Genomic DNA, 26,241 nt, shown 5'->3' with positions numbered 1-26,241 from the left:
AAATTGAGTGGATTTTAGCCCGACCGGTGGCTGAGTGGTTGCGAGTACTGAATACTAAGAGTTCTACTCGGGTTTGATCACGGTCGAACGAGATAACTGCATGGTTGGTTTTCATGAATTTCGAGCCAGTTTCCTTTAAACACTAATGCAATTCCTGGACGAGAAAGTTCTCCACGAAGACATCATTTCCTTTAGACAGATAGCCTTCGTGTGATGTGCCATACTGAAATAACCTAGGAACAAATTTATTTTTCTATTTTTTTTTTTCAATAAACAGATTGACGAATCTGATACATCTGACCAACCAAGGACAAAATTTATTTAAAATTAATCTAAAGATGGTCAGGATTCAAGATTTTAAATTCTAAGCACTTTGTTCCTCAGTCGACTTGGCTTCTTGTGTTACCTTCTTTTTGAGGGAGGGCGCTTAATATATTATTTTATAAGTGTTCAATTCATCGAGCTAAGTAAATAGAAGATCCGTGGTTCCACTGCCGGCAGGAGCATATCTGATGTATTATGCTTCATAGTGAAAAAAACCCTAGATACCGTTGCGTTAAAAGATTTAAAAAAAAAAAAAAACTGGAACACGTAAATCGTCACCAAAAAATTTAGATTTCACCGGCTGGGTGTCATGTTTCTCCTTATCCGTAACCTAAGTGTTAAATGTAAAGAATTACCGCATTCTCTTAGCGTGCTTTCAACGTGCAAGTTCATATGCGGAGTTTGAAAACGGGGGGCAGCAGAGACTTTTTCTCCTGGCTTCGAAACGTCTAATAATCGTCATAATAGTGGCTGAATTAAAATTTGGAAAATGATATTTCATCTTCATCAGGACTGGGTCGACTAGATCTCATATCTCTCCTTAATAATATTTTTATTAAAGAAGATTGACGAAATCCAGGTGGTGACTCTCATGAATGCTGTTAAGGGGCAAGTGATTAGTATACCAAGCTAGCAACTGGAAGGTCATTGGTTGGAATCCTGAAGAGGGCACTATAGATTGTTCATGTTTCCTAGTTTGGAAAAACTTAACGGTTTTTACAGTGGCTCACGAACTACGATTTAGTATGTGATAGTTCATCATCATTTGGATTTCGATTTCGTGTCTTTCCCCAATCGCTTCTTAACAGCCAACGAGCGAAAGACTGGTAGTTAGAAACCAAACGAGATCAAGTATGATTTTTCATTCTTCTCGCTCCAAAAACCTGATGTTCTTTATAGTCTTTTAATACTATATCTAACTGATGTAAATAAAAAGAGCTTTACAATTTTCACTATCCAAAACCTGCAATTGTTTTAGTATTTAAAGCATTATTGTAACAAGTAAAAAAATTCTATCGTCATAGATTACTACGTAGTTCAATTTGATTTATTTGTAGAATGATCTAACAATATCCGTGACATTAACAACAAACGGTAGTCGTATCCAAATGCTAAAAGGATGCGATCAACTCACCGTTCTGTGTTGCTAGTCCACAGAACCGTTACAAAAACGGAAAACTTTATCCGGGCGGCCATGTTTCTTCGAAAGCTGACTGCAGAGGGACCATCAAGAACGTAACGGGGCGAACGTAATTACGAAACATATTTTCCGGAGACGTAATTGGAAAAGTCAACTTCAAATCCAGCCCCACTTCCGAAACTCAGGATCCGGAATCTGGAGAAGCGATAAGAGTTAAATCTTTTCTTCCCTTTTATCTTTATTTTATTCGTTAGCTGAACACAAACCGGATCGTGTCGGGCGTTTCACAGATGAAAGATCCGGTTGTTTTCCGGCCCGTCAGGTCCGGTTCGGTTTTGATGACTCTGGCAATGCCATATTCTCAAAAACAATTGAGCCTGCCCTGCTGTCCTTTGCTGTAGAAAAAAAATTGCCCATTAAGGTTTATTTTTATATTTGAGTCAGCTCGGAGTCTGTTATAAAAGTAATAAGTTCCCTAATTTATAAGCATTAAGCGATATTTGCTTAAGAAATATCGCGTCATTTACCCTCCTGTGCTCAGTGGAATGATTTATTTACGGAGATTTTAAAAGCATTCCTTTTTTCTCAACCGTGAAGGAAGGAAATATCTGATTTAAGTCTCAGCTGTTTATTTATATATAAATTCTTCTGCTAGGTTAACTAATTTAATTCTAGTAAGAAGCAAAATTTATTTCAAGGCAATAAAGCAATATGGTGCTATTTTTGTGACAATTCATACCGTAGCTGAATTTGACTTTAATATTACGTATTTTCTAATTTATCTAAGAGCCCACCAGCGGCCGAGCGGTAAAGACGCTGAACACTGGTAGTTCGGTCCGAAGTTCGAATCCCGCGAACGGGCTGGCTGCATGGGCGTTTTCGTGGTTTTCCCCATGTGTAACGTGTATACGAGCCAGTTTCCCTTAGAAAGTCCTCCACGAAAGGCATCCCTCCCCTTAGGCAGATAGCCCTAGTGTGCTTTGCCATAATTAAATACACCACACACCACACCACACCTAATTTATCTAAAAATTCTGGAAGCTCAGAGACTTCAATTAAGATCCAAATGTCGAAGTATTTTATTTTAGCCAGCTGTATCCTCCTCTCGTTTGGCAGGAGGTTGTTTAGGATCATGATCGTTCACGAATTTTTATCGTTTATCTAATTGTAAACATCACTCATCTTTGAAGAATTCCGGCCTCTGTTCTTGATCAATGAGCAGGGTGATTGCACTGAACTTTCGCTTTTCGCAGGTTTTGTAGTTTTAATTTTTAAAACAGTGTGCCATTACCCTTTTTTATTTTCTCTCTAGAATATTCCATGAAAGCAAATATTCTGAATCATGTATCTCTGCAATTGTTTGCAAAGCAGTCATTCCTAATAAAATTATTCCATTCTGCGATACCAATTATTATGATGCACTCTGTGTCTCATCGGTTAAAGAGGCTGAAATGACAATGTGTTTCAGATCACGGGCAAAAACCATAAAATACAGTAATAAAATTTCGAGGGTTACTTAAAATACCAGTTTTGGAAAGATCAAAGTTAGTTAATTTAGTAATTATGGTAATGTAAGATAAAAAACATGTAAATTAAAAGATCTCTTTCTCCTTAATGGACGAAAGCTCGTTCTTCTCTGTTTTTCTTTATATTCCTGGTCATGAAGAGTCTACAGTTTTTCAGTTGGAATATCATGCTACAAAACGCGCTTGTTTGTTGCCTGCTTAGATCGAGATTTCGGTTACGTGCGGACATTTTTTTCTCTTGTTATTAGTTTTGGTATTTACGTGTCCTTTAAACAGAAAATTAAACAAATTTACCTCCTCGTGAATGAAATTTGCATGTGATTTGAAATACTGTACATTATTATATATTTCTTTATATTTGAAATTTGGAAATATATAATGGACATTCCGGTCCATTATATATTTCTGTATAGGTATAAAGATATTAGAGATATTTTTTCTTTGTTCACCTTCTTTATGCAGGATGCTCTTTACGCGAGGTCACTACTTGCCAAATAATAAGCTTTGTAGCCAAAAGTAGACAATAACGTGGAATTCGTTGATTTTCGACAGTTAACTAGAAAAACATCCTATAAGATTTAGTTACTGGGCGAATCAACTGGACAAATGAATATTCGTATGCGTATCCGGTCCCAAGTTAGATGAAAAGCAAATGCGCTTACGAAATATGATTTTTTATCATTTTTCCGCAATTTAATCACACAAAAAATACAAGTTACAAGAATATAAAGTCATAAAAATATCTTCCGCAATAGTATCCTCTCTCAACCAATTGCATCTTACGGATATCCTGCCTGATAATTAATCAATCATCAGCAAAATTTAACTTATAGCGAGAAAGAATTTAAATGAATACAAAATTTCGATTGTTTGGAGACGGAATAACCTGGTTAAGGATTAACTGGACGTTGCCTAAAAGAATAAATTTGTTTATTGCGGAAATTTGTAAAAAAGCAACTATCCCGAAACCTATCAGGGTAAAATAACACTGTTAAGGTGAACTATACGAAAAGAAAAAAAAATAAGTGCATGGGAATAACAGCAATGATAGCAGACTATATCATTGTACAAAGGATGTTTAAATATTTTAGAACGGTTTCGAGAGCGTTTAAATAATATTTAAAGTGTAAATAGTACTTTTTAAGTGGTCGATCGGATACCTTGTCTGGACTAAAAATCTTCATCGTGATTTTCATCATAAAAGGACTTTTTGTTAAATTTCCAGCGACATTGATTTCCATTCCTCTCCTATTATTTTCTTGAATCCGTCAATAGTGGAATGTTTGCGCTTAGAAAGAGCTCCTTTCAAGAGCCCAAAGACACAATAATCCATAGGTGAAATGTCATAGAACCTCTCAGGGATATGTTAAAGAGCGATACCTGTATCGGTCTTCATTTTTTCAAGGAAATCAGTAGTACTTATAAAACATAAAATATTATATCGACAATTAACACCTATTGAGAATTATAAAGTTATGATTTTAGTGCCGAATTTTATGTGGCATAAGGGTGAAGAAGGTAGTGTTCAACAAATAAAGCTGGCAGCAATAATGTTCTTAGATAACATAATACTGTAAGAAATCTAAAAGCACGATGATAAAATTAAATTTTTATGATAATAATCGTACGATAGTAGTGTTGAAATTCTACGCGCAAACTCCGTGCACGGGCTGTATAAACAGAAATTTTGATTACTCAACTTTCTCGCTTAAACGTATTTTGAAGCAGACTCATCAAAGACGTTAAACATTCGTTTTTATAATATGTAGTGATATGCATTCGTATATTAGTACCGAGATAAGCTGCATGTTATTTTTCTTTCTTGTTTTGCGCGACTGAATCAAAAGTTTCCATTTTTTGACTAGCCAACATTAACAGTAAATGCACGTATCAATTTAGAAAACTTAAAAGACACACACAAAACATAAATCAGATTTGCTATTAATGGGATATTATTAAGCACGGACTATTACATTTAATTAATGTCAAAAGATGTTTCTAGTCTGTATCCATCTGTCATCCATTTTTTCCCTCCGTTAAAAATATTAGCAAAATTACGTTTGATCATTACTTACAAATCATTATTTCCCAGAATTGCTGCAAAAGATCCATTAAAGATGTATTTATTCTTTTCTTTCATTTCGGGTCCGGATTCATTAAACTTAATGATCGTTGCCATGGTAACTGGCAATAGAAATTAGTTATGTGTACTAACGGTCGCCTTTTTAAGTATATTGTACAATCGTAGTCGCTTTGCTCGTGTTTCTAGTCTCATTTTTAGTAATGTCGCAGCCATTTTTTTTCTAAATAGATGTTTTGGTCACAAAAGCATTAAAGGAATAATAGCTTTTGAAAATAACTACTCTTCTCTTTTGGACTGAAACTCTTTCTCTTAATGGTTTGCTTTCGGTTAATCCGATAAATTGAAGCTCATTCTTAATTCATTATTTGAAAGTTACTCTCAGAAAAGTTTAGCTGCACGATTATAACATAGGCGGTCGAAAACATAATAGAGTTTGAAAGTAATTTATATCGTTTAAGCTTTTCGCGTACCTGACAATTTCTTTAAAAATCAGAATAAATTTGGTAAAAAAATTCAGAGAAAATAAAGTCTGAAAGGGTTCATATTTTAACGTTCGTCCAAAAGGACTACTTTAAAGGTTTATATGGTTTATCAGCAGAGACTATCAGTAGACTTGGAATAGTGAAACATTTGGTAGGCTACTAGATAATTGGTATATTTGATTATGGCAAACAACTTGAGGGTTATCTGCCTAAAGGAGATTGATGTATGCTTGGAGGAATTTCTAAGGGTAACTGGCTCGTATACTCAATACACATGGGGAAAATATGAAAAGGCCTATACAGCCAGCCGGTTCGCGGGATTCGAAACTCCGACCGAACTACTCGTTTTCAAGGACTTTTATCTCTCGGCCGCTGGTGGGCCTCCTTCTAGATGAATATATATTTAGAATAACACGGAAATTTTATATATCTTATATACATTTGAAAAATGAAAAATACACAATGTAGTTCTATAAGAAAATTTAATGTTTTGATTAGCTATATCATGAATTAAATGCATTTTTATTTAACTGAATCGGATTTAAAATTAAAAACATAATATTCTAATAAACTGCATCTGTTGTTTTTAAACAGCTAAGTTTGTTCACCAAGCAAATTAAACTGGAAATATTAATTAGCAAGTAGATTAAACTGGAAATATAAATATCTCATATTTTGACGAATGGCAACAGACATGAACGAAAAGCAAAACACTGCATTTAAAGGGAAGCAACGTAAAATCATAATTTCGAGACTAATAGTCCTTTTGGGCTAAAAATGTTAAGAAAATTTCCTGTTAAATTCTTAGGTATAAAAAATGAGAATAATTTTTCAAAAGATTAGAAAAAAAATTAAATGAGTGTAACAGAGAGACCTGGTAGATATTTGCATACTTTGAATAACTGTTTTAATTAACGCATTTTATTATGCTAAACTTTTTCCTGCTTTCCTTCTGTTTTATTTAATTTACCAGAATATATAACTAAAATGAGTTTTAAGTTAAAGTGAGAATGTAACAAGGAATGCCTTCCGACCTCCAGTTCTCAATAATAATAAAATGTATGAATTTACTGATGTGAAAGTATGTTATACTGTAAAGAAACATTAATGGCTAACGGTCAAAATTTAAAAAAAAATGTTAAATACGCACTTTTTGATCGTCAATGGTAAACTTTCTGAGAGAATTTTTCAATTGCATAGTCTTTAATATAATGTCGAGTTTAAATATATAGTTAGACCTTTTGTATTTTCAATATCCTTTCTAGATCGATTAAGAAATTTTTTTAACATTATTTGCTTCTAAATTAACATATACATCAGCAGTTTTCTAATTATTGTTTCATGCTGAATAATTTCAACATTTTATTAAAACTGATTCACTTTTCAAAAAAAAAAAAAAAAAAACCTGCAATGCGCTTTTAGCTAAACTTTAAAAGGTTCGGGGGAAAATATTCCGCAACATCAGAAAGAAAGCTGTTAAGTTAAAAGTAACTGCTAAATTTCTGTAAATGAAACGAAACTACACGAAAAAATAGTAACCAAGGGCAAATATTTTCGTCGAATTCTCCGCGTTTCCAGAATTCTTTTCCTTCAATAGCCTTAGGTAAGAAAATATTTGTACAAAGTTTCATCTTGAAAAACATTTCCATTTGTCCTTTGAAGTTAATAATAGTTTCTTTGTGCTTTATTTATATTGCCTTGCATATATTCACTTAAATGCAAATTGTTACTTTTTTGTTGTACTCTTTAAGTATTCTTATTTTGGAAGTTAGAAATAAATATTTAAACTTACATTCCAGTTGATTTCCAAAGTCTGAAACATAGAAGCACTAGATTGGACTTTCAGCTCTAATAACATGTCTTTATTAGGTGGTATAACTATGCACAATATGGACCGGATATTTTTTTGAGTTATACAGCCAGACATTTGAAATTAACAGACTATACGCAAACAAATATTACTCTAAAAATCTAATTTCTATTCTTTTAAAAGAATTTCGATTGCCAAGGAATATTTTCGTTGACATAGAATTAGAAATAATCCTCACCACGTCATTTTAACAGAATGAGTCAGATAATATATTTGAAAATGGATTAATTGGTGTTTCCCGAATTAATGAATCCAGGAAACATATCAAAGCCTCGCTTACTCCTGTGTCACCTGAGCCTGTAAAGAAAATTAAGCAAAATTTGAGTGCAGTGTAAGACAATATCGAAAATAACTTGCAGTGTGTCCAGATGTCCAGATGAAATTTAGGCTAGTGATGAATATGCAGCAATTTGGTTAATGGGAGAAAGAAATCCAAATGTTCTGTTCAACGAATTAATGTTTATACAGCGTGTTTCAAAAATAATATACGTATTTCGAATGCATATATTTATTAAAATGTGTGACATACGAATATGAAACTTTACACACATATGTACGAACCTCTCAAGTTCAGAATACAAATGTTACAGATGTTCAATATGTCCTCCATTAGAGACACGAATAATATTACATCAATACTCAAATTCCTCTCATACTCGGACAAGCATGTCCGTCGTCACTGATGTTATGACAGTACGGATCCGGTTCTTAGCCTCTTCCAGGTTCTGTGGGAGTAGTGGTACATAAACGTTGTCTTTAATGAAATCCCACAGGAAGAAGTCACAGTGTCAAACTCGAGAACACAAAATGATTTTTGCTTCCGAGTAGCCATTTTAAACATGTGACGGTTACCACGCAAAACAGAAGACAACTGACATCTAGCGGCTATTAATATAAACTAGACTATGTATTCGTTTCGCCAATAGCCGAGCCGAGGTAAAGTGATCGATAGTTTGGACAAAATAACACTTTGTAGTATATTCTTTCTGAAACACGGTGTATTTCATTTTTCAATTAGTTAACTTACATTATGAAAAATTTTACGACGTTTCTATGCATATATAGTTAACGCATTCTATTCGAAAGTTGCAATAGAGAAGCAAAATCTATGCATTTTAAAAATGAGAAGGAAATATAAGTCCTCCAAATAGTTTATTCTTTCCTAATGCCTTACAAACGTCTCTGGCGGAGTTTTTTCTCTATTTTGGGGGCTATTACTAAACGTTATCATGCCATTTATCTTCGAAACAATCTTAATACGCTACTTCTGAAAATATCTTGAAGAATAAATATCCTGAATATCCACACTCTCTTTAATAATTATTGTATCTGAGAATGTTTGTCTTTCGATTTATAACTGCATTGTCAAGTCAGTTGAATATTTTAAAAGACGTGTACTTCTTAATATTTTTTTCAGGGGTGTATCTGATAGTGATTTAAAATAAACTTAATTTTTCATTTATTCAAGTGATAACTAAAATATTTGTACTCTTCTTGTAATTAATGTATATCCAAAACCATGCATTACGTGTCTCGGTATACAGTTGCTTGGTTTTTATTTTATTTGTTTAAAGGTAATAAATATATACTTCGTTTCTAGGTTACGATTTGAGTAGTAAAGCTTCTGTTTTTTTTTTAATTGGAAGTCATGTTGGAAGAAAAGCAGTCATACATTTTAACTCCTCGAAAACAATATTATTGTTTTCTGGAGAGTGAATTTCATGTTTTCTCATAGCAATAATTACCGCTATTTTACTTGTTGTAAATATTTGTTAAACGCCTGGTCTTCAACTGATCATCTGAAACAATGCCTTTCGTTAAAGTACATAAGCTCTTAAAAATGTGTTCCCCTAAGGAGACTTCGCAAAGAGTTAATACTTATTCAAATATCAACGAACTGTTGTCCTATCTGTAATCAGTTTACAGAAGTAAGAAGAGCAATTAAGTAAGTATATTTATCTATTCCTGGTGAACTACAGCTGAAGCAAAAATTTCCAAGCTAAAGGATCTATTACTTTTGGACTCTAAATTTATATACTTTAGGCGATTTGCCTCGAGATTTACTATTATCAAAATTAAATTCTCTTGAAACGAGACACATTATTTTCTTCTCAGCCAATAGGCTTGCTATAAAAAGGATACTTGCCAGGCCCGAAGTGGCAACAGGAATTGAAATAGTAGTCTTCGACCAGTACTAACTCTTTCCGAAACAATTGGCCCTAGCTGTTATAAACAGAATAGCGGCTCTTTTACCTGTAAGTTATGGCCCCATCACTGGCCGACTGGTTAAGTCCGTTTCGGTAGTTCGACCTGGGTATGATCCACGGCAAACGAGCAGGCTGATTCATTGGTTTTCGCGATCTTAACTATGTATATCTAGTTTTTAAGTGCGCATGTACATGCTCTAATTTGTACATGCATCTTTTCTATTTAAATATATGACGGGAACCAAGTGAAAGATAAGGCAGTGTTTAAATTAACCTAAACTACCAGAAAAACTTAAAATAAATGTTACAAAATCAATTAACTCGTTGTAAAATTCTATTAAAATTTAAGTATTTGCGAAAACTATTTTCTCTTTGTTTCGCATATTTTTATTGGATTTTTATCTATGGATTTCAAGCCTTGGAGTGTACATTTTCATACTTAAGCTCCTTAATCAAACAAAGTATGACATGAAGTGTGTCATCGATATTGTATTACATCCTTAGGCTTTAGCGACCGTAAGCTTCTCCCCGCAGGACTGCATTAAGAGGGATAAGATGGAAGGCAGGAAACAAATGAAAAGAAAAGAAAGCCTTCCTGTTCTCCAGCCAGAAAATTCCCGAATCCGGATTGGAGAGAAGGAAGGAAGAAAAAAAAAAGAAAGCAATCGGTATTCTGACATTAGGATAATCTTATCTGAATCCCAGGATGATTGATTGAGGAATCGGTGATTACTTAAATAGTTCAGACTTCCGCAAGATGTTCATATCCCCTTCTAGACAGTCTCCCCTCTCTTCAGTTTTTTTCCAATTTTGGAAAGCAACAGAAATCTATTTCCCTCAGATTTTTCTTATACATTTTTAATTCCTGCTTCGAAAATAGTTTGAAGCGAAAGAGCTGGAAAAAAAAAAAAAAAAAAAAACTTGTAGACGTGTATTGGACGCTAGAAATACGTCAAATTTGTTTTAAATAGATGCCGGTACTTATACTGTCGGTACCGGTACTTATACTATAAATAGATGCCGGTACCACGCGTATACTGTTACTGCAACATCTTACCACATAGCGGAAAATTTCTTTAGTTAATCTTCCAGGCAATATAGAAAATAGGAAAATAGGCATTTGGTTGTCCTTTGAATTGAAAGAAGGTCTTTAATAAAAGACAGTAAACCTGTCAGGCTAAAAGGGATTAAAAGAATTGAACCATTTTAAAGCAATAAACAAAGGTCTCGAAGATATAAATCTTATTTTATTAATAATTTGCGTTATAAGGTTTTTTTCTAACTTCTTTCCTGATGTCTTCGAGGCGTAACTGGAAGCATACTCGAAGCGTATTCGAGAGATTCAAGGCTCGAGTCCCGGCGAGATCATTGCACATTTTCAACACATCCTGCTTCAAAACACCCATAATGACGTTACAAGTGGCACCGAACTTTAAAGGGTGGTGGGTGGTAATTCATCTCCCCATGTTTTGGTGATTGGGTTCCCTATTCCCCAGACGCCCTTTAAAAGGGGGATGTATGTAAGGTATTTTCTCCCTCTTTTCTGCATACTTTCCTGATGTATTTGGAAGCATACTAGTTGCGTATTCGAGAGGTCCAGGGTTTGAGTTCCGGCGAGGGCACTGCACATTTTCCAGGTCTCATGCTTCAAAAAACCCTAATGACTCTAAAACGCAAATAGTAAGAAATACTTTATAATATATCTGATCGGAAATATATCCATGTAGGCTCGTCCGCACACCCTCACTCAAAGCCGAAACTTAAAATGCTGTCACAAGGCAACCAATAAGATATTTAATATTACTTTTCAAACTGAATCAATCTATTATTGTTTTAAAAGTTGAACAATTTTAATGTAAACAATATTTAATAATTGAAATTTTTAGATATAAATTTATTATATGTTCATCTAATTGTTGTTATGAACAGTTATAGCGTAATTTAATTAATAAAATATGTTTATAAGAATGATTATTTATTACGTAATGAAGAACATAAGCGTTCCATCGTGGCTCTTTATCAGCCAAAAGATTTCAAGGGAAGGAATGTGTTGGAAAATTCCATTTGGAACATTTTATTTGGGACAAATGTTTCCGAGTCGTCTTTACCTAAAAGAATTATGCCTTCATATAAGACTTGACAAATTTTCATTCAATCCAAAAATATAACTTCAACTGAAATCTGATGATTTCCTTAACTCTGAAACTCCGATTTTTTAATTCTCCAGAAACTTACTGTAAATTTTTCACAGTTTTAGATGAAATTTTTTAGAGCTGTGTTGTTGGCAAAAATTATATACCGTTATTGTAATAATGGAATTAATTGAATTGTTTATCAGAGGTTTGAGATCAGGGAAGTTTAAATCCAGCCATTAATTAATTTCCATTCTACTATTTTGCAAGATAGCTTAGAATGTCTGCTATCCAATAATATATCACATTAGAAATGGATATTTAGCGTTCTTCAAATCTTCTAAGCATATCTGATATCAAATAATAATGACTTTGAAGACTACGAAGATCTACGATGGCATAAACGGGCGAGGAAAATTCATTTACTAAGGTCTTTGAAGCCAGAGACGTAATCTCGAAATGTACTTCACTGTGATCAACATACGTAAATATGTTATTAAATTAAAAATAACAAACGAAATTATTCTATCCTTGTTTTAAAAATTATATGGAGTTAAATAAAACTTGTTAATTTACAATAATTCTGTAAATGTTCGTACATGTATCATGTAAATGGATTATTAAAGGGGAAATATTGAATTAAACTACTAAGAAGTAAGGCTATTGCTTTTAAATGGCTTTGTTACAAAATTTGAGATTTATTGAAATGAAAAATAAATTTAAAGCCTTATGCTTTGTCGAATGTCAGAATTCTAAGAACTGGTTCTTTGGGATGCCGTAAGCGGGATAAACTATAGATCTGATTTTTCGAGCAGAAATTAAATTTGACAAGCCACTTGAATGAAAAATTCACATATATATTGCAAGGTATCGTAGTGCATGGTGCGAGGTATCGTAATATAACAAGCGTATCACTTCAAAATTTTCCCACTTTTCTAATGGTATTTCTATAGTCGTATCGTAGACAAAAATATTTGTATCCAAGTATGTTACATTACAAGCTTACAGTTTACCGGTAATATAAAAAATAATGGCACATTTGAAAGTCCGAAATATAGGCCTGTGAGATAAAAAAATTATTATACCTAAGTGAATAATCGTCTAATATTCCGAAGATTTAAATGTTGAAACAATATGTGTTGTGTTTCTTCCTTCCAAATGCATTAAGCCTTATTCGACTAGTGAATCACGAATTATCCAGAATCTAAAGATAAATTACCGACCCCTCTTTATGCATCCAAGTGTGAACTTTTAAAGTAGTGTCTATGATTTTCTGAAATAATTCGTATTGAACAGCGCCATATATACAATAATACCTCGGCTTCCGCTGCCCCGACTTAACGCTAATTTCAAATCTTGTCGATTCGTCTTTTGCTTTAGCGCTACACAACTCGAGTACTCGCTGTCCTCACACTATCGTTTAGCTAATGTACATGTTCGGCCATGTCGCAAGGAATCAATGCTTATCTTTAAGAATTTATTTTGTGTTATTTGTTTATTATCTATAAAAAATGTGTTTGTTATTAGATTCTATATTTTCTGTATCGTGTTTGTTATATGTATTATATTTACTCAGATTTGAGAGACGGCTATGTCATCCATGCGAAGTAGAACTGGTTCTTCTGCACCAACCAAGAAAAGAAAAACATTTTCTTTGAAACGTGAAGAATTCGATAGAAAATTAAAAATTTGTGAATTAGCAAAGAAGTTTAATCTACCGGAATCGACGGTCAGAACAGTTATAAAAGGTAAAGAAAATATTCTCGACTCTGTGGAAAGTGCTCAGAATTCAACCATAGTTCGTAAACGTCACGGTATTATCGCTGAAGTGAAAACCATGTTAAAATTATGGTGTGATAATCATGTTAGTGTGCAAAATTGTCCTGTTAATCAAAACACGGTGTGCTCTCAAGCTAAGATGATATTTGAGAGATTGAAAAAGGGTGCTGGAGAGGTGGCTAAAGTTTAAAGCTAGTAACGGTAAGTTTAAAGCTAGTAACGGTTGAGTCAACCGATTTTAAAAATCGCTATAAATGGCATAGCAATGCAGAAAGTGGTGAGGCGGCAAGTCCTGATAAAGAGGCTACGTCTTATTATCCAGAGAAATTAAAAGCTATAATAGATGAAAGTGGCTATACCAACCAAACCATATTCAATGTAGATGAAACTGCTCTCTTCTGAAAAAAAGATGCCTAAGAGAACCTTTACCGCACGTGAAGAGAAAACCTTTCCTATTTTTAAGGTGCCAAAGATCGATTGACAGTGATGGTTGGCGCTAATGCTATCTGAACTGAAGACATTAGATCACAAAACAAGTATTTGAAATTATTAAAGATTATCTAAAAATAGGAAGACTGTTTTCAAAAATAAAAATGATTCTTTTCATCTTGTTTATGATATTGACAGAGGATGTTCTCAAGGCTCCTGCAGCGCACCCCTGCTCTGGAGACTCATTGTCAATAAAATTTTTATTAACATGACTGGTGTTGAATTATTCTGCTTTACAGATGATATTTTGGCTATTCTCTATGATGACTCTTTAAAAACTCGAAAACACTTTTAAGAGTTTAAAGGAAAATTTTATGAACTGGAGTATAGAAGAAAATACAAAGTTGACAATGAAACAATGAAAAAATTAATGCCACTTTCTTTCCGAGGGGTGGTAAAGCTACTAGAAAACCAAAGTTGAAATTTAATGGTATAAAGATTAATTCTGAAAGTAACTTTAAATATCTTGGAGTGATTATTGATGAAAAGCTAACTTTTATTGAACATTTTAAAGCGATTCACAGAGATATAGAGAAAAGTTTAAAATATTACAGAAGTACCTTTGATTCACAAACTTTAAAGCTAAAAAGCATCACCCTTAGAGATATTAATTTAAATGTTATTAGGCCAAAAATTTTGTATGGTATTGGCACGTGGGGCTGCCGGGCAGGGGAATTGATAAGATTGAGAACTAAACTGGATTCATTGCAAAGGAGCTGGCTGATTGCAATCACAAGAGCTTTCCGTACTCTTTCTACAGAAGTTATTTGCATTCCGCCACTCTCAATTTTTTAATAATAATTTGAACTGGAGTAGAGAAAAAATTCATTTTCATAATAATTTTTATTATGAAAAATATTTACTCAGCTATGGTTTTAAAAAGATTTTAAAATGTGAAAATGGTGGTGTTTTAAATGGTAACGCCTTGACAGGAAGATATTTTATTAATATTCATCCAAAAGATTTTTAAGGGTATACCGTACGATAAAGATTATATGAATACTAGCATGATTGATATATACACTGATGGCTCCGGATATGAAGGTGGAGCTGGTTGTGCTTTTGTTATTTTTTATTATGGAGTCGAAATCTATAACAGAACAATGCGATTAGGAGGAAATAAATCAGTGTATCAAGCTGAAGCGTTTGCAATTAGAAAGGCACTGCGGTGGAGTTATAAAAATTTAAATTCTGATGCTCTCCCAGCCCTACAAGGCTTGGCGAATCCGGAACCAAGCAATAGACTTTTTTTTTGGATATAAAAACATTTATAACAAAATAAGAAAGAAAAATGGTAATTTTCATTGGGTCAAGGCACATATTGGTGTTACCGGGAATGAGAGGGCGGATATGCTAACTAAAGAGGCAGCCCTGGGAGAGAGTGATATTTATTACGATATTAATGATTCCAGAAGAATTACCTTGAGAAAAATGAAAGCAAGTATAATTGCGAAATGGGTTCGGGAATGGAATGGTTCAAATAAAAATAAGGATTACTTGAACATTTTGACCATAAAAAATGGATCTATTTAATAATATAGATACTATGCAAGTTACCACGGATCATGCTAGATTCCCTGCCTATTTGAAACGTTTTAATCTCCATGTCAATGATTAATGCTTGGCTTGTAGGAAGTACGGAAATGCAGCTGATTTTATGGAAGAATGTAAACTGACCGTGAGGACGAGATTTGGAAAAATAAATGAACAGAATGTAATTGAAAAAAAATTCTTGAATAGCTATTCAAAAGAAATTATGAGGATTGTGAATGAAAAAAGACTATCATAGTAATAGGAAGTCAAATATTTTAGTTTTTTTTTTTTTTTTTTTTACGAGTTTATGTGTTAGCTGAGTGAGTTATGTCTGTCTTACTACTTTTCGTTTTCTAACCGATTATGCTTATGATTTTCCTTATTTTGTATTGTGTGAGTGTATTTTTAAATCTGTATTTTAAACTTTTGTTTTTTATCTTTTAACTGTATTTTTGTTTGTCTGCGTCGAGTGTGCTGCATTACCCATGAGGCCGAATATTATCGGACAGGAGTGTTGCAGTATACTCGTAAACTAAACTAAACTATGAATCAGGAACTTGGCTCGTATGCAGCGTGATAGGTGTCCGTGCAAACAATGCGACAACGTTTGCAGCTCCACGGACTGTCAACAGGGCTGCTATTGTTGCTGTTTCCCCTGACCCTGGAGCACAGAAAGAAGCACCTACAATGGTGCGACTAAATACGACACTAGACACAAGAGTGTCACCAAGTCATCTTTTAAACGAATTCTAGTTCTGCGTATAGCATCATAATGGACGTGTCCATCTGCGGAGGTAATGAGGAGAAAGAACGTTGCCAGATTTCATTCGTCATCGTAATATGGGGCCAGCACCTACAGTGCTAGTATGAGGTGCACTCTGATTACACATCCTGGTCACCAATTGTTCCCATATCCAGCAATATGGACAACCGGTGCAACATTTCTAACTTGTTAATGCCCGCGACTGTTTCCTATTGGCTATAAAAATTGGCTTATAATTTTTTAAAAAGGGTTTGATTTTGTGTCAAAATACGTATGCTATGTATTAGAACAATGCTATGTATAAATGTAATACATATCCAAGTCGCGCTTTCGAGACATGAAACACGCAAGTTGAATTTTGTCAATCGGCCCAGTAGAAGGGGAGATATGTAACTGTTCCATTTTTTTATGTGCAGTGTCTAGTTATGGTAATGCTTTCGGAATGGTTTTCATCCAGCAGAGCATAAAATCTTTAAATAATCTTTCAAATTTAATCACCGACAGTTGCTCTAGAAAACTTATTTAAAAAGGAATAAATCCTTTTTCCAATAATTTTTTTCTAATATTATATATATAAATATAAATATATATATATATATATATATACCTCATATATATATGTATATACGTCTAATATTATATATTTCTATTTTTTTTCTAATATGATATATATACATATATCATATCAAAAAATGATATATATATATATATATATATCATATTCGAAAAATTATATATATATATATACCTCATCCTCATCACGTAGCTTGTGAGTCTTGGTTTAATTTTATGTCAATAATCTACCTAAATGTACACATCTATAAGAAGTGCAATAGATCTATACCAAATAAGATATAAATCTATACCAATCTATAAGAAGTACAATAAAATTATCCACTTTGATCTATACCAAAACTCTTATTTTACATATAGTTGGTACATGCACAAGCAGGCCAGAATGGAAATGAAAAATCAGACATGCTTACCAAAGAGGGAGCATTAGATTATCATTGTACAAGTTTTCATTGCATAAAAATAAGTTCCCGAACCCATACTTTAGCCATCTTTCGTAGAAGATGAAAAAACGAAGTCTCGACCAGTAGAACTTGTAGAACTACCGATGTTAGGGCTAAGAACTACAGGAGTTAAGACACTCCATATCTCATTGCTATTTACCAGAAGAACCTTTATCGAGGAAGAGCGAAGAACGTTGCAAAGATATTTATTCTGCGTAATTCGCATCCTTTTGAATGCCGAAAGAAGAAAATAGAACGAAAGACGCAAGAAAACTGCAATATAAAGACTTCCTTTTAAAATCTAAAGTCTAAAAAAGGTTTACCGCTAAATAATTAAAAAAAGAGAATCTTAGAAAAGGGTGTAAGATTCTCACCTAGTATAAATCTCAGTTACTGTAGAATGTGACGAATCTTAAGAACTAGTTAGCGAATAATCGCTTAAGTTTGTGTGACAAGAAACAAGAAGAGGGGAGGATAACTAACCCTTTATTATTGCAATAAGATTTAACAAAACTTGGAGTGTCTTGGAGTGTACAATCAAAGCCGACACTTGGGCTTGAACTAAACTTGAAAGACTAAAAACTAAACTAAAACTAAGATTACCTAAAAAAGAAATATAGACGAAGCTATCAAGATTCTGGAGTAGTTGGCCCCTTAACTCTATTTGACTACGGAGCTTAATAAAGGCCTGAGTACGGCCGAGCGTAATAACAACTTTGAGAAAGAGAGTGACCGAAAAGCAGACGCGCGTAAATCACAAACTTCTCTCTCACTAAGACACTTCACACTTCTCTCTCACTAAGACCAAAGAACTTCGCGGTTAAATACCGCTCTTCCTCATTATGTATTCAAAAGTGATTCTAAAACTACGTTCTGCCCGGAAGTAGTAAGTTGAAGTTAAGAATTTGACAGGAAAGGAACTTAAAATTTAACTGTTAATAAAAGTAACATAGTCCTTAAAGGGAAACTTTAGGAAAATAAAAATAAAAAATCTGATGTTTACACCACATGACTTCCTTGTATTGGAATATTAAATTATACGCATTTTTTCTTCCATTTCATTTAAACTTATTGGATTGAATTAAATCTACTTCGCCGACAGCGCATAAACCACAATAGAATAAATGCATTCTTTAAAATTCACTCTAGTATTTGTTTACCATAGCGACACTCTGGCGCTAGATTCACTTAACAGTATTAATAATTATATAACAGTTAACTTATATAATAATTATATAACGGAAACTAAGTTAACTGTTATATAATCCAATAATTATATAACAGTTATATATTTCGTTCATATTATAACTCATTATGCACAAAATTTATATCAATTAAAGAATAGAATTATCTAATCGTTGTCACGTGTTTTATTCAAATACTTTAATAAAGCTAGAATGATGTATAAAAGAAATTAAGCAAAGAAAACAAAAAAGAAACAGTTTTTCACAGACGATTGAGTATTTCTCATTTAATTAATTCAGTTCTCACTTCGCGAGAAGGCAAAAATACATAAAAACTCAAAATATCTATATTAAAAATTACGAAGTAAATCTCAAACACTTATTTCCTGGAAAAAATTCCAGAAAGAATTCAGCATGATTTAGCAATAATAAATGAATGCGTTATCTTTGTTGTTGCGAAACTAAGTTTCTCTAGATTGGCAACAAATCCACTAGTCTCCTGTTTCAAATGTAAACATCAATGGCCGCCACTAAAAACAGGCTTAGCGGCAAATAAAAAACTTTAAAATTGCTCAAAATTTAAAAATATTGCACACAGATTTACTAAAGGCATAAAATCCCTAATCGGAAGATAAAAACAACATAATTCAATCATTTTTACAGCAAAAAATGTACAATTTACAAACATATAAGAGTAAAGAAACTGAGATCACTGAGCCGGGTAACAGAGTGGATATATATATATAAATATATTTATATACGTTTGGTGCGGCCGATTGCAACCAAAATACGAGGTGCACATCTGCATGTTATAGCAGTCCTATATACAAAATTTCAACGTTCTGAGGCTACTCGTTTTTGAGTTATGCGAGATACGTACGTACGCACGCACGTACGTACATACGTTCGTACAGACGCCACGAAAAATTCTCTTCAGAATTAACTTTAAAGCAGTTTTATAATTTTTATGTAGGAAAAGAGTATTTTATTCTGTCCTTACGTACAAATATAACGCAAAAATATCGTTAAATTGCATTCGATAGCGGTGAAAATGCATATTTTCCTTTAAATATACTGCCTGAAACTTTTCACGATTACAATACTTCCTTTTTACTTCGCACAGGGAAGTAAAAAGATTCTCTACAACTTTTACGTACTATAAGGCGTTAGAAATGTCTTATCAATGATAGCGAAGCTACAAATTCCTAAATAAAAGCGAAGCTACATAAAAACTATTAGTTGATTGCATGATAAACATATTACATTTATAATGTCGGTCAGTTAAATTACATTTATATTATAATTTAATAGCTGTAAATTAAATTATATTATGAAGTAAATATAATTTAATATATTGCAATTATATGCGTTACTAAAAAATTAAAATAAGTTCTAAAAATGTTTTGAATGATTAAGATGTAAATTTATTGCTTTTAAATCATTCTGTTCGTTATTCAATAACAGATCCATTAAATATGAAAAATAAATTGAAGATGTTGCTGCTTTACCAAATGGCAATGTTCTGAAAAACGCCCATGCCCGAATGCACACCAGAAATAAACAGGTCTTGTTTGTCGCAGTAGTAGGGCTTGCAAAGTGTATTCTAGATTCTTTCTGCTATTTTCATTTGCAAATTTCCGAGAGATCATATCGCTGAATTATATTTTTCAAGGACACAATTTTTTTTTATTTGAAGCGAAAAAGTGCAATATCTTCGACGTTTAGAATAAATAATTGATAATTTCGAATAAAAATCTTAATAATTATAAGTAGTAAAGCAAGTTTCAAACAATATGTATTACGTTTTATCAATTCACACATCTTATTTTGTTGCTGTTATCTGTACTGCAGTGTATTTTACCCTAGACATCACAACTAATTGCGCCGATTCTGCCGATAAAACCTTTTCCACCGAAATGCATAAAGAAAGAATGGAAAATCTTTAGAAAATAGCTTAACGCGTTAAATAGCTGTTGTGTGGAATATTTTTGAAACATAATCACTACTCAAGAGGAAATGTTCAGCTAGTTTTTCTTTTTTTGTTGGTTTTTTTTTTTTTTTTTTTTTTTTTTGTGTTTTTTTTAAGGGAGTCACACATGTGAAGAGATTAATGTAGCACTTTTGCCTCGGGGAAGTACCTTAGTGCTCTTACCCGGGAGAGTGCGCTTCTTGCGTCAATTTTTTTCAGCCTAGTTCTCCAGCTAGCTAGACGAACTTCGCTCCTAACGACCAGTACGGTAATGTAATGAGTGTTTAATGATTGTAGAGCATTCTGTTTTAAGATAGTTAATTCTTTCACTGAGAAAAGGGGTAATCCACAAATTGAAGCGCATGTGCGGACATAAACTGCATTGTAGTTTTTGAATTCGAAAATGCCTGTAGAAATGTTTCCCTGGTTTGGGGATTGACATGTTACGCTGCGCAAGATCTGTAGCACTGTTTATCCTTAACATGACACCGAAACTTTCCCCATTGCAAGAGACATAAGATCCTTAATTTGGTTATTTCTTGGTATCGCAAACAGCCAATTTCTACGATGTTTCCAATTCACGAAACATAATATTTTTAATTTTACTTTCAATCTATACTGGTACTACTTAACAAACTGAGCGATGTAAGAGCAATAAAAGCATACAAAAGCTATCTGACACAAAGAAAAGATGCTTTCGCAGAGAACATTTTAGGAAAACTTCCTTATATTTACCATATACACAGAAAACAAGAACTGCAAAATCTACCATAGAATCAGCCCGTTCATCGGTATTCAAACCAATGTACAACAGTCTTATCAACTTGGGTACTGGCGTATCTTTGAAAGTTTTATTTTATTTTTGATAATATATCATTCGGTACCATATGGATCGGTACTATATTGATATATTACTGAAAATTTTTGGCATAATGTCCAGACACTTGCTTATTAAGCATTCGTCGGGGAAAGCGTAATCATGGATCATTTAACCGTCTCATTTGCCCAAGGTGCACCACAAAGGGTTATCTGTAATATATTCTTGAAAGCAAAAAACAACACAAAGTCAACATGGGCTTACACGGCAATCGAACCCACACCCTGCATTTCTAACTCCCATTCGCAAACAATTGAACGGCTTAAAGGGGTTATTTGAAACACTGGTATAATTAATAAAAAATGTTTTCATGCCATATGTTATGCAGACAAGTGTACAGTTTCATTTTCGATTTCCATTTTTATTTTATAAAATTATTCTAAAAATAAATTTCGTGCTTACAAAACACTTTTACATTCACAACAGAAATACTTTAATGAATGTTTCAAAGCTACTTAGAGCAATATTGTAATCAGATATAAAAAAAGCTGAATGGACAATTAAGAAAATAGTAATTGTAGCCCTGTTCCTTGTATGCGTTCTGAGCAAGAACACGTAAGCTATTATTTATGAATATGTAGCCTGCAAGTTCTCCGTCGAGTAATATCATCAATAATTATAAGGATTAAATGATTTGATCCAGAAAATTCAGAATTAGTATTGAGTGATTAAGGTTTAGAAGAAGTTGTATATTGTACTATCACTTCTTTTCTTCGGTAACCACAGTTCCTTTAGACAAGAAGATTATACAAATATTGGTTGCGCGTAAGTGAAGAGAGGCACAGCGGTTTCTTAACTGCAACACATGCTATTATGAATCACAGGGAATTGCTAGCCTTTGATGGAGAAGATGTTGTTAGTACTCTATGGTTTATAGTATCTTGCAAAGAGTAAAGCACATTTAGTAGTGTGATTGGATTTAAAAAACCCAGTGTGATATTTTAGATTATTTTATTTCAAAGTTTCCATTAGGGTTATCTGATTAAGCTTCATCATCATTAGAATTAAGAGAAATTTATGATAGTTTTGTGCAAGAAAGTCTCCAATTGTCTATTTATCTGTTGTTCAGTTCTATCTGTTATATGATGTTCAGGCAGATTTTTGTTCATTTCAGACGCAGATATCCTGTTATGAATCCATTTTGCATACACTGAAACTTTTTTTTGTAGATTAAGATATGATATTAATGAAAGTTTAGCTATGTGATATATTTTTTGGTAATGTTAAATCTGATCAAGGGATTAATAACCCATAATGCATTTACATGTCTATTAGACCAGGATCACTTGAAAGATTATAAGATAATTTCTCCCTCCTTTCTGCATGGCTCCATGTTGTAATTAGAAGCATACTCAGTGCATATTCGAGAGGTCCAGGCTTTAGAGTCCCGGAAAGAGCACTGCACATTTTTCACCTCTTCAGCATCAAAAACCCTAATGACTCTGCAAGTGGCGCCCGAACTAAAAGGTGGTGGACTACAGTTCGTTACCATCAGGATTTGGCGATTGGGTCCCCTAATCACCAGTCGCTTTTAAAAGAGGGAATATATAACGTATTTTCTCCCTCCTCTCCGTGTGCCTTGGTGGTGTAATTGGAAGCATACACAGCGCGTACTCCAGAGGTCTAAGTTGAGTGCTAGTGAAGACACTGCATATTTTTCACGTCTACAGCATCAAAGTAACCTAATGACTCTACAAGATTCATTTTGACTTATACGTTACTTCTATGTCTTGTGTCAGATCCCAACAGAGTACAAATTACTTTGAGTGTAAACAGCGGGTGTGTTTGTAGTTGATAGCACTGTTAAGCTGCTAGAACACTGTTCGTTCCTGAGATACCCACTTTTGTGTTATCTTCGTCTTTGTACTTGAGTTTACCGTATTAACGCTCAGACTAGAAGTCGTAGTAGATGAAACAGGTTCAGTGACTTGCTGAAAGCTTTCTTCTGCATTCTACAAGCTATTTAAGTAGTCGAAGTTCGTAGACGAAGGACTATAGTCCTTCGTCTACGAAACGTACTACGTAGTGACTATTCTAGTTGTGTATTTTTGAACAGTGATTATTCTAGACTTAAGACATAGGTTCCAATAAAACTTTTTAAGTTTTACTCTCTTGTCTGCGCTCTTGGACTTCTAGCATCTGTGAAGACGATAACTCACCTAAAGAGCGTGATAATTAAAAAGATGTTGTTTAAGAGATATTTAGAAATAACATCACAATTACATTCGAAATACTTAAATTCGTTTGTATATGAACAAAGCTACAGTGTACACTTTGTTAATAAGTAAATTAAGACTAGCAGAAACTCCAAGAAATCAGCCTACACATTGGAATAAATATGAGTAATATTTGTTAAAATATGTTTCACTAATAGATTAGAAAACAGTTAATTCTAATCGCGTCACTAATCAATTTAAACTTTTATCCTGATTGATAAAACTAATAAAAACTACCAGATGTAATGCGAGCACTGAAAATGGATGATTATAGCAACAGAGCTTTTAATCTTGTTCTACCCTAGAAACGCTTAATATAAATTTATTAGATCCCCCAGAGACATCGTAAATTACCTTTTGTTCCGAACCTTTTCGTTCTGAGCTGTTGAAAATCCAATAGTTCTGTTTTAGGTGAAATGTATGACGCAGTTGAAACATTCTTGATTTATTGCTGAGTGTCCCAATATTTTTTAGTATTTCCAAAAGTATTTGTATTTGCTACATTGAGAAAATTATGTTTGATGTGTTGTAGTTTGGGTTTGCGGAATTTATACAACGTTGCTTTCCCCCTCCCCAAGAAAAATTGCATTTTGGTATACTGAAATATTAAATGAAAAATATCTAAATTTAATAATACATAACTGCAAATAAGAATTTATATTAGTTTAAAAATTAGTACCACTCCAGAAGAATTAAAAAAACTCGTTGTATTATTCATAGCACTTCTAATTAACTTATGGTATGGGAATAGTTTTATTCCCTTATTTCTCAATACCTTATTTCTTATTTCTCAATTATGAAGTACAATAAAAGCTAATAACTATTGTATTTTTCAAATTATTCTATTAAAAGTAAAATAAATATTTAAATGAACTCCAATTCTGAGTAGTAAGAATGTTGCAGAAAAATTATTTTAAAGGAAGAATAAACGTAAAGCATGATATTATAAATACAAGTTTAGGAAGTCATAGAAAATTAGCGATTTTTTAAAAAATATATTTCTCCGTTATTTTTCTTGAAACTATATTCATAAAATAATTTGTTTTAGCTTTTAACCAGATTATTATACGAGTTTTAGGATGTTTAGCGTCTTCAGGAACAGATATTTCAAAGTGGCAAAAATTTAATTAACTTTTCACTTGATTGAATTCCATTTATTTAACAATGTAAGAAAATCAATAAACTAGAATATTTTGGTAAAAGCAATAAACATACTTAAAAATATGATATCGTCATAATCGTGGTCACTGAGCATTAATAGTACGTTATAAATTAAAATTATTTGGCACATTCAGGGCATTCTCTTTACAGTTTTAAAATGTAATTTAACGATGCTTTTGCATGACATCTGTACGTTAGGAAAGAGTAAAGGACTCTTTTTCTCTCAAAAAGTTATAAAACTGATTTAAAATGAATTCTGAATATATTTTTTCGTGGCGTCTGTGCGTAGGTACGTATGTACGTTTGTATTAATGTATCTCGCATAACTCAGAAACGAGTAGCCTCAGGACGCTGAAATTTTGTATATAGGACTGCTATAACATGTAGATGTGGACCTCCTATTTTGGTAGCAAACGGCCTCACCAAACGGATATAAATATATGTATATTTCACAAGAAAATAGTAAACTGAATTTAAATAATTCTCTTGCGCCATTGCTGCAAGGAATAAAATTTGAATTTAACAAATATTCTCTATTTGTATAAAGCAAATATAAAATTTAAATTTAATTAAGAAATTGCAAAAAAAAATATAAATAAATATTACTTCTGCGAACTAATTTACAATATCATTTAAATTTTAAGAGTATATGTAAATTAATTGCACTGAAAACCATAAAAAATATATTATACCAAAAAATGGCATAAGTGAATAATTGTTGAGCAGGAAGAGGACAGACTTATCAAGGGGAAGAGTTAGGTTTTGAGGGCAACTTCCCCTTGATATGTCTGTCTCCTGCCTGCTCAACAATTATTTACTTATGCAATTTTTTGGAATAATAAATTTAATTTTTTCGAATAATATATTCTTTTCATGATTTTAGATACGCGCAATTAATTTACATATGCTCTTAGAATTTAAATCATATTGTAAATTAGCAGCATTAATGATTATTTTTATTTTATTTTTATTTCTTTGCAATTTTTTAATTAAATTTTAATTTTATATTTGCTTACAACGAATAGAGAATATTTGTTAAATTCAATATGTATATAACCCACTTTGTTACTCGGCTCAGTGATCTCAGTTCCTTTATTCTTATATGTTTGTAAATTGTTCATTTTTTGCTAAAAATGAAAGAATTATGTTGTTCTTGTCTTCCGGTTAAAGTTTGTATGCCTTTAGTAAATCTGCATGCAATATTTTTAGAATTATCAACGATTTAAAAGTTTTGTAAGTGCGGCTAAGTTTAATTATTTTTACCATAGCTGCCATATTTGTTTACATTTAAAACTTAGCAGAATAGTGGATTTATTACCAATCTAGGGAAACTAATCTTTTTGCAACAACAAAGATAGCGACTCCTTTTATTATTGCGAATTAAATCATGCTTAATCCATTCTGGAATTTATTCCAGGAAATAAGTGTTCAAGATTTACTTTATAATTTTTAATATAGATATTTTGAGTTTTTATGTATTTATGCCTTG

The 26,241-nt window shown here is 32.7% G+C and overlaps 1 protein-coding gene across 1 annotated transcript in view; it reads right to left on the bottom strand.

Moving 5' to 3' along the window:
- The window catches only part of LOC118204695 (beta-alanine transporter-like), a 314,607-nt gene that overhangs the window by 182,667 nt on the left and 105,699 nt on the right, over positions 1-26,241 (bottom strand). The window lies entirely within an intron of this gene.

Source organism: Stegodyphus dumicola, chromosome 10 (assembly GCF_044657685.1).
Source record: "Stegodyphus dumicola isolate Sdum_Otavi_A_Nest chromosome 10, ASM4465768v1".
Taxonomy (NCBI): Eukaryota; Metazoa; Arthropoda; class Arachnida; order Araneae; family Eresidae; genus Stegodyphus; species Stegodyphus dumicola.
This window is presented reverse-complemented; position numbering and strand designations above follow the sequence as displayed.